The 9,258-nt window shown below is 36.9% G+C and overlaps 1 long non-coding RNA gene across 6 annotated transcripts; it reads left to right on the top strand.

Moving 5' to 3' along the window:
- The first annotated feature begins 3,335 nt into the window (after positions 1–3,335).
- LOC122064612 lies at positions 3,336–9,192 on the top strand. Of its 6 annotated transcripts, none has more exons than XR_006135771.1 (6): positions 3,336–4,792; positions 5,566–5,617; positions 6,180–6,301; positions 7,672–7,710; positions 7,958–8,004; positions 8,147–9,117. It is a non-coding gene; the product is annotated as an uncharacterized LOC122064612 (long non-coding RNA). The 6 variants fall into 6 exon arrangements; XR_006135773.1 differs by lacking the exon at positions 3,336–4,792 and adding an exon at positions 9,152–9,192 and having other exon boundaries at positions 4,808–5,617; positions 8,147–8,208; XR_006135772.1 differs by lacking the exon at positions 3,336–4,792 and having other exon boundaries at positions 4,808–5,617; positions 8,147–8,921; positions 9,004–9,095.
- The last annotated feature ends 66 nt before the right edge of the window (positions 9,193–9,258 follow it).

The raw sequence follows: 9,258 nt of genomic DNA, 5'->3' as shown, positions 1-9,258 counted from the left end.
TTTGTCCCTCAACTGTGAGGGAAGTAACTACTGTTTAGTAACCCTAAAACCTAGAAGGGAACTAATCCTTTTAGCATCAAAAGGATAATTGTCCACAGAAATAGTACTTCCCCCAAATTTGACACCTGTGAAAGCATGGTAATCCAGGGGGTAACTGTTAATTCACCTGGTGGAAAGTGGAAAGTGGAAAGTGTGAGTGCTTGGCCATCATCTCTCAGCCAAGGCACGGGTCAAAGAAAAGTCCAGACCACGCGTGTCCAAAAGAGCAGCAAAGCCAAAACTAGCCAACTTGATTCTTTTCTTAACACTGGAACACAATGTTATGTACCATTCATATGCTTGGTGAGGCGAAAAACGTGTAACCCTGCATGTTTAACAAATCAAATCATCAAAAAAAAAAAAATTATACATGAATAAGTATAAGAATGACATTTCTTCAACAAATGTCATAAGTATAACTTTAGTAAAAACATCATTTCCACAATAGCACCAGAAAGTGCCGATTCCAATACCAAAATACCATTACAAGAATGACATCTCTCTGACAGTGCCATAAGTATAACTTCAGTGTTTAAGTGACGCAAAAAGAGCGTCATTTCTAAAAACAGTGCCAGAAAGTGCAAATTGCATTGTAAAGATGATATAATAAGAATATCATCTCCATAACAGTGCCAGAAAGTGCCAATTCCCTGACCAAGATGCCATTATAAGAATGATGTTTCAGTGCCAAGATGCATATGAAAATTCTTTTTCCACAGTAGTGCCAGAAAGTGCCGATTGTATTGACCGGATGATATAATAATCATCTCCACAACAGCACCAGAAAGTGCCAATTCCATCCCCATTTCCATAATAATATTGGAAAATATTAATCTCAATGCCAATTTTCATGTTAAGATATCAGTAAGATCAGAAGTATCGAGAAATGTTACAAAGATGTCAATTTGATTAGATGGGCTGAGGTACGTTATAAGAACGATATCCTTACAATTTCTCCAATGAATTGTCTCTCAGGTATGTATTCCCTTCCTCATTAGAAAATGATTGCACTTTGAGATAATTCCCTCATACTTGCATTCTTGGCTAAGTCCGGGACATTTCATGTATGATCTAGTTCTAGTGGTATGATATACCAATACTAGTCAATTAAATATACTGTCATATTAATTTCTTGTTTCCATCAAATTTCACTATCAGAGTCTAATCGCTCGCCTTTTGCATTGGACCTCCGCTATCCTTGAGCAGGATATCGACAGTACATGCTCTAGGGTGACAAAATTTTGTTGTTCTTTTCTTGGCCCTTCGGCAGTTGCACAGTCTCGGCCAAAGAGTGGTATTCTGTAGACACCAAATTTTGTCCCCCCTGGGCAATGATGAATTATGGACAATGAAGAGACATATTTTCTCGCTTTTGAAAAGAAGTTGAATTTTTGGCACAAGTCCAGATTATCCCAGAATTTGTGATCGGTCAAACTCGATATTTTTAATGATGCGGAGAGGGTAATTGAAAGTGGTCATTAAAACCTTTTGTCAGAAGAAGACAATCGAGCCTAGCAGGTGCTCGATTCCCGTATCATTGGAAAGTATTCAAAAATACGGTCTCATTGATATCTTGTATGAAAAAAATGGATATCCAGGTGTGCCGTAATACCTACTTGAACTTTGAACCAGTTAAACCAGAATAAACAAAAAACCAGACCAAACCCTAAACCAAACCAGACCAACCCAATCAAACCAAACCTTAAACTCTGAACCAAACCAAGCCAACCTAGACCGAACCAAACCAAGCCAAACCAAACCCTAAACCCTGAACAAGGCCAAACCTTGAACCGAACCAAACCCTGAACTAGACCAAACCTTAAACCAAACCCTAAACTAGACTAAACCCTAAACCAGACCAAACCCTAAACCAAACCAAACTATCCCAAACCAGACCAAACCCTGAACCAGACCAACCCTGAACCAAACCAAACCCTAAACCAAACCAAACCAAATCCTAAACCAAACCAAACCAACTTAGATCAGACCAAACCCTAAACCCTAAACCTTAACATAAACCAAACCAAACCAAACCAAACCCTAAGCCTTGAACCAGACCAAACCCAAAACCAAAACCCTAAATTAGGCCAAACCCTAAGCCAGACTAAACCCTGAGCCAAACCAAACCAACCCAAACCAGACCAAACCCTAAACCCTAAACCCTAAACCCTGAACCAAACCAAACCAACCCAAACTAGACCACCCAAACCAGACCAAACCCTCAACCAAGGATTAAAGTATAGGTATCGGTCGTCGTATTGGTCGTCGTATCGGTGAGTAAAAATTAAGATACGTATCAGAGGGTATCATATCGGAGATACACTAAGATACGCTAAAGATACACACATAAATGGATAGGGAACACATTTTTATAGACTTTTGCATAAAAAAATAGTTAAAAAAAGCTATATATAACATGTAGAATGCATAAATACTTAAGTAGAGGGTATCGTATTGATAGACAAATATATTGAGTTGAAAATGTTCAAAATGATGAGGTTTGAGTTTCTTACAGTTTTTTCTTTCCTCATTGCCATTGCCACTATGATGAGTGCCGTGAAGAGTGTCGTGGTGGTTCAAATCCTTGGCTAGGACCTTCTTCTTCAATAGGAGCAACTACGATGATATTCTGCACTTGTCGAATATAGGCACAATATATACCCTAGTCGAAATATTTATGGTAGTGGGTCTCCTATTCATTGTAGAAAAATTAAAATTTTTTTATAGAAGTTGTAGATTAAATGTTTTTAAAGAACATATAAAAAATCAACAAAGTGTGGACCAATATATTTGAGTAGATCTAAGAAATAAAAAAAAAAATTGAAACCCTCACTTTTTTGGGGAAAAATGTGGGTTTCATTTGAAATCATGTATTTAGTAATTATAAGTTATGACATTATTTTTAAGAGTTGAATGAACTAAATTTTCTAAAAAGAAAATTTTTTTGGGGATTTTTTTAAAAAAAATTAATTTCGGAATAAAAAAATTTAAAAAATATATTTTTTTGAGAAAAATAAAAAATTTCCATGGAAGTTGTAGAACACTTGTTTTTTACATAACATATAAAAAATCTAGAAAACTGTTGGTGAGAGTATGAAGTGTTTGTTTCAAACAACAAAAAATTCACACTAAGTGGCCGGTATTGTATCGATACGGTACAATACGGCTTGATACTGCACGATACCTTCGATATGTACCGATACTCTCGAGAATTTTCAGATTTTCAAAAGTTCGTATCTTACGTATCGGTACCGATACGGTACGACACGATACGATACGATACGTACGATACGCCGATACACAAAAAGAGGCCCAAAATTCTCCGTAGCGTATTGGTATGTATTGTGCCGATGCCTACCGATACGGATACGTATCGGCCGATACGGCACGATACGCACCGATACTTAAAACCATGCTTGGAGGAGTTCCACCCACCCAGCTATCCATCTGTAGACTATCGTATTCAGCCTTCTTACCTACCTCCTCCTCCCTTTGCTCAAGGTGTAAATGCCTCACATGTCTCCCAGCCACCAAAAGTTTACAACTTTCCAGTTGCAGGCACAAACTTTAGTTCTTAGTCTACCCCCTTGGAAAGGTTTCCTCCCTCCTTCGCTCCATTACATGGCCCCCATTGTCTTTTTATGGGCCCACAAAAACCCTCTTGGACCTCCTTTCAGGCTTCTTCTTCTTCTTCTTATGGTTTTTGTCCTGCTCAGTTTCCACAGAATAGCATGCATTCTAGAAATGACTTCCCTCGTGCCATAACACGGCCCTACCAACATGAAGAGCATGCTCACTTTGGTTGAGTTTCATCCTCTTTTCTTTTCCTCCAATGGAGGAGCCTCATCGTCATCCTCTTCATTTTGGTACACCCGCGAAGGTTGACTCATCAAGATACACATCAAGTTTATTAGAGAGTAATAAGCTAGCTTTCTTATCTGATCTTGGAGGATCAAAAATTTCAAACACAACTCATTATAACCCATTTGCATCCACATTTGAACAGCCACTGGAGGTTCAAAGTTCAATTCGAGTTTTGCAGGTGTGAATTAGACACAAACTATAGTGGCAAGTATTGAACGTCTTTTGGTCTGAGCCATGTTCGAGTGGATGGGTAGGGTGTTGTTGGGCTTTGTTCAAGGCAGACAGCTTCACCATCGGATTCTGGTAGGCCTAGAGGGCAGGTTTTACCCAGGGCTGATGATTCTTTGCTGGCTGCTGATCATGCACACCCAAGGGATGCTCTAGTGTAAACTTTTACTGGCACCCGGTTTCAGTATGTGAGAGAGCCTTATTCAAACACATCGAGGAAATATGGCCGTGTTCAAGAACAACATCTCAACAGTGATGACCTGGTATCAAGACTTACTGGATCACATAAGCCTTTGGATATAGCTGAAAACAATAAACAGAATGAAGTTGTAGCTGCTGCGGTTGTAACCAAGTCTGCAGAAAATGATGAGTTTGGTGAGACAGCATAAGTGGATGCTGTGGAGAGTGGGAGCCCTCAGCCAGGGGATGGGAAGAACCGGAGTTCAGGTAGTCCAAATGTGGCCACAGATTTCGTAAAGGAGGTTTTGAAGCCATCATGGCGACAGGGTAACTTGAGCAAGGACGCTTTCAAGACTATTGTCAAGAAAACTATTGATAAGGTATCTGGCGCTATGAAGAGCCACCAAATATACCCAAGTCCCAGGTGAAAATAAATCAATATGTTGAGTCCTCCCAGCGAAAGCTTACTAAACTTGTGATGGTAAGTGATCCTTTTCCCATCTTTTCATTTCCTGATTAAATTATGAACTAGGTCTTGCAACAAAATGTGGGTTCATTGCATGCCCTATGGTTACTACTAACACACATGCAAGGGGTTGATTCACTTGCATGCTTTACTGCATACATGCTTTCATGGAGTACTGTAAAATGGTAGTTATCCTAGCATACCTCTCTTGGTGACGTGTGTACGTTGGTAGCGTATTTTTTATGGTTATTGGTAGAACTTTGTTGGCAAGTATTCATGGTATGGTATGGTATGGGCAGTGTAAAATATATCATGGTTTTACATTTACCCTACCTTGCTTCTCACTCGACATAGACTTGCGTGCACAGCAACTCTACCAGTTAAGCACCACACATCGTTATTTCATTATTTTAAACAGTGTTAATGATACTTGGGTGATAGCCTCTTGGCCTTCACCCATACCTTGATGCTTGCATTAGGGCTCCCATCTAAGCATTGCTTCGTTGTTTCTTCGACTAGTATTTATGCTTGCGTTTTATCATCATATGACTTCACCGTCATAAATACATTTTGAAGTACTCTTCATGTGGAGAGAATGCATGGAAGTTTACACTTTTGGTTACTTAGCCAGTTGTTTGGGCTTACGTGAATAGTCTGATAAGCTACAGTTTATGGTAGGTTTATGATTCTTCAATTACTGATTTTAATGTTCCTGTGGATTAGTGTGAGGTTTAAGGTTGTAGGTTTGAAATGTGTTTTCACTGAAATTGAGATATAATCATTGACAGGGCATTGACTTTTGTGCTGGCTATTTCTTACTTGGAAAGAAAAATTGATAAGGTGAAGGAAGCCAACTTTCTTGGAAAATTATTAGGACTTTATCACTGATCATATGCCATTATGTTCTATCTTCATCTGTTTCTTTGCAGAGCCTCTTGGAATATTTTCCTTATACTTAGTGATACATACATAGATCCTGACTTATCCAGTAACAATCATGAAAACCTGGGGGAAGATTTATGGGGTGTTACAGGACTCGGTTTAGGTCTAGGAAATTCCATCAGTGCAATATACATATATGGGAAAATCCTTATTTATATTATGGGTTCCTTCTGTGAATGCTACTTTTCGTAATCCTTGTGGTGGTAGGGTGAGATCCTGAGATACCATTATTTGTGGGATTCCTTGTGTGTATCCTCAGCATTCTCTACGAACTTGTTATGGACAAAAGGCCATTACTATTTACTTCTCTATGTAAATACTATTTCCTCAGCATGTTTATGTGTCTTATTGTATCTTTATTCAATAAGATTCATCTTATATCAGGGAGCCTATACTATCAAGCCCTGTTTGTGAGCCACAGTTGTCATCATTGGTGCAAGTGATATTTTTGGTTTCGCAGGATTTTAAGGATCAGCTCTAAAGATATGCATCATGGACATTTGCATTTCTTAGACATCGTTGGTGGTCTAGGGAACTGGAGACTGCAGAACATGGTTCCCGAAGTAATCAAATCGATTCTGGGTATGTTTCACCAAGCTTTCTGGAGGATAGTGTGGTCTAGAAGTTCCATACGTGGTTTATGAATCTCAACTCTGTTGGGGTTGGTTTTCCTCTCACTCTTAAACGTATTTTAAAATGCTTATGTATGAATCTCTTGTTTTGTAGATTCACTTTTTTTTTTTCCCCTGTGGCATGTCTATGTGAAATAACATTGTTCTCAAGTAATCAATAGGTGAAATAACATTGTTCTCAAGTGAATCAATCTTATAGATTCACACTATTTTGTCTTTTCCTTCTCTCTCTCTCTCTCTCTCAATTAAAGAATGGTAAAGAAAAGGGATGCAAACATAGAACAAGAGAAGGAAACGACAAAATGTGAAATATGAGCCACTACAAATCTTTATCGCTAACACTCTTCTTAGAAGAAGGGCGGCGAAAGAAATAAAAATCACAGACACTTTTGTCACATGCCCCTGAATTGACCTCCCTATCATTCTCCTAACAATGACACAAAATGGAATGGCTCTCTTAGTTATGCTGCTCCTTGACCGGAGTACCCATGTCCACTTTTCTCCACCCACAACTTGGCTTTGCCAACACAACATTAGGGCTGTCCAAACTGACATGAAGTATTCTATGTGTACTCTTGGTATGTTGTCAATTGATGATTAAATCCTGGTTCCAGTCTGCTCTAGTTAAGGTGGATGTGGATGTACCTTTTTACTCTTTTGGAAGTGACACAATTATGACCAATCTGCAATGAAGATCCATTTATATTTGGATTTGGTTTTGATATACCATGACTCAATCACACCATTGTTGTTGTTGTTATGCACATTTTTTAATATTAAATCAAAAACATATTTTATTCTTTATACCTCTACATTCTTAACAATTTATGATTATTTTTTCTGCTGGGTACATATATATATATATATGTACATGTACATCATTGTTCGCACATAAATTATTTTTAAGTTTACTTAGAATTTCTATCGATATAGTGATCTTAAAGTTGGAATTGAACCATGGAATTTGTTTCCTCTTCGGGTTGAGTGTGGTTTCTTAAATATCTAATGTTGGACTATCCTAGTATGCGTTTCTGAGTTTGAAAGAGGGGGTTTCTTGCAAATTTTGATTTGATGTGTATTACTTTATTAACTACATTTGTTTTTTGGAATCTATTTTGATATTGCTGTGGTATTCTTATTGGAGAAGTATTGGAATTATTGCTACTTTAGGAATGTGGATGGAATAAAGAAAAACATCAGTAGTTGGTGACTAATGCTGCAAAGATTGAGTTTCCTTTCTCCTTTTCCTTGTTTTTTTTTTCCTTTCCGTCGCATTCTTCTGCTATTCAATTTTATTTTGTAACTTTATTATTTTTGTAGATTAAATGCTCGTGATGTGGCACTTGTATTGGAGTTGAGGTATTTCTTACCTTTTTTATTTGCTTTATCATTGCTTCAATTGAAATTTTACGTTATTGTGTTTGTACGTCTTCCACAAATATTTATTGGATTTTAAAAAAGTGGGTACATAGTTGAAAAAATGAGTTTACTCCCCCCACCCCCCCCTCTTTTTTCTTCTTTGTCTTTAGTGCTAATTCTTTAGAGTTAAGAGTAAGGCATACTTTTTGTAGTACTGTTTAAATCTGTGATTGGTTTTCTTTTCAAGGTTGGTTGCGAGTCTAGGATATGGTTACGAGTGAAGCTATATGAAATGTGAATACTTTTCCTTGATACCATTCATTTGTCCCATCCTTAAATTTTGTTTGTTTTTACCCATTTAGTTACTTTGTCATTGTAATAGATGCTGTTATTGTTTGGTTGGATTAGTCATTGAATTATTTGTTTTATTGTGCAGCATAGAAAGATAACGTATGCCGTAAGATTGAGGAGTACATGTTAATGAGTCGAGCTGAGGGGGTATTCTCGAGAAAATTCATTGAGTTTCCACATTTTCCCATTTGTTTTTTGTTTGAATTATGATTTTTGACGTTATTATGTTTGCTTCTTCTACGGAGATGTGCGTGCTACTGTTCCAAATGGAAGAAGTGGGTATATACCTGAATAATGATTTGTTTTTTTATCTACTTTGTTCTGCTCCTTGGTATTGAGTATAAGCATGGTTCTCTCGAATGGTCGTTAAATCAATATTTAGTTGAATATAGTTTTCAACATGATTAATTGTGAGTTCAGGACATGGTTATAGGTGAAGCAACATAGAATATCCTTGGTTTGCTGCTTTGTTTTTGTTTTTTTTTTTTTTATTTTTTTTTATTTTGTTTTATTTTTTTATGCAAGATTTCACTGTTTTGTTTTTAAAGGGTCTAATTATTTGATTTTTGATACGTACTGGTTGCATAGTGATGCACATAGAATTATAAGGCTAGACACGGGATTGAGGAATGCATGGTTAATAAGGACTAGCAGAGTCTTGGAGGGGGTCTTCTTAAGGACATCAAACTCATCATTGTTTGTATATATTGTATTAATTTTTAGGTTTAGTTTGAATTTCTGTCGATATAGTGATCTTAAAGTTTGAATTGAACCATGTAATTTGTTTCCTCTTCAGGTTGAGTGTGGAATCTTGAATATCTAAGGTTGGATTGTCCTAGGATGTGTTTCAGAGTTTGAAAGTGGGGGTTTCTTCCTTATTTTGATATTATATTATACTATGGTATTCTTATTGGTAAAGTATTTGAATTATTGTTGTATCAGGAATGTCGATCGAGTAAATGAAAATATAAGTGGCTGCTTACTGATGCTAAAAAGATTGAGTTTCCTTTCTCCATTTGCTTTTTTTTTTTTTTTTTTTTTCCACCTCTTCTACTATCCAATTTTATTTTGTAATTTTATTATTTTGCAGATTAGGTGCTTGTGACGTGGCACATGTATTCGAGTTAAGTTTTTTTATTTACCTATATTCTTTGCTTTATCCTTTATTCAAATTATGTTTTACATTTTTGTGTTTGT

Source organism: Macadamia integrifolia, unplaced genomic scaffold (genome assembly GCF_013358625.1).
Source record: "Macadamia integrifolia cultivar HAES 741 unplaced genomic scaffold, SCU_Mint_v3 scaffold1695, whole genome shotgun sequence".
Taxonomy (NCBI): domain Eukaryota; kingdom Viridiplantae; phylum Streptophyta; class Magnoliopsida; order Proteales; family Proteaceae; genus Macadamia; species Macadamia integrifolia.
The sequence above is the reverse complement of the archived record's forward strand: the minus strand, read 5'-3'. Positions and strand labels throughout refer to the sequence as shown.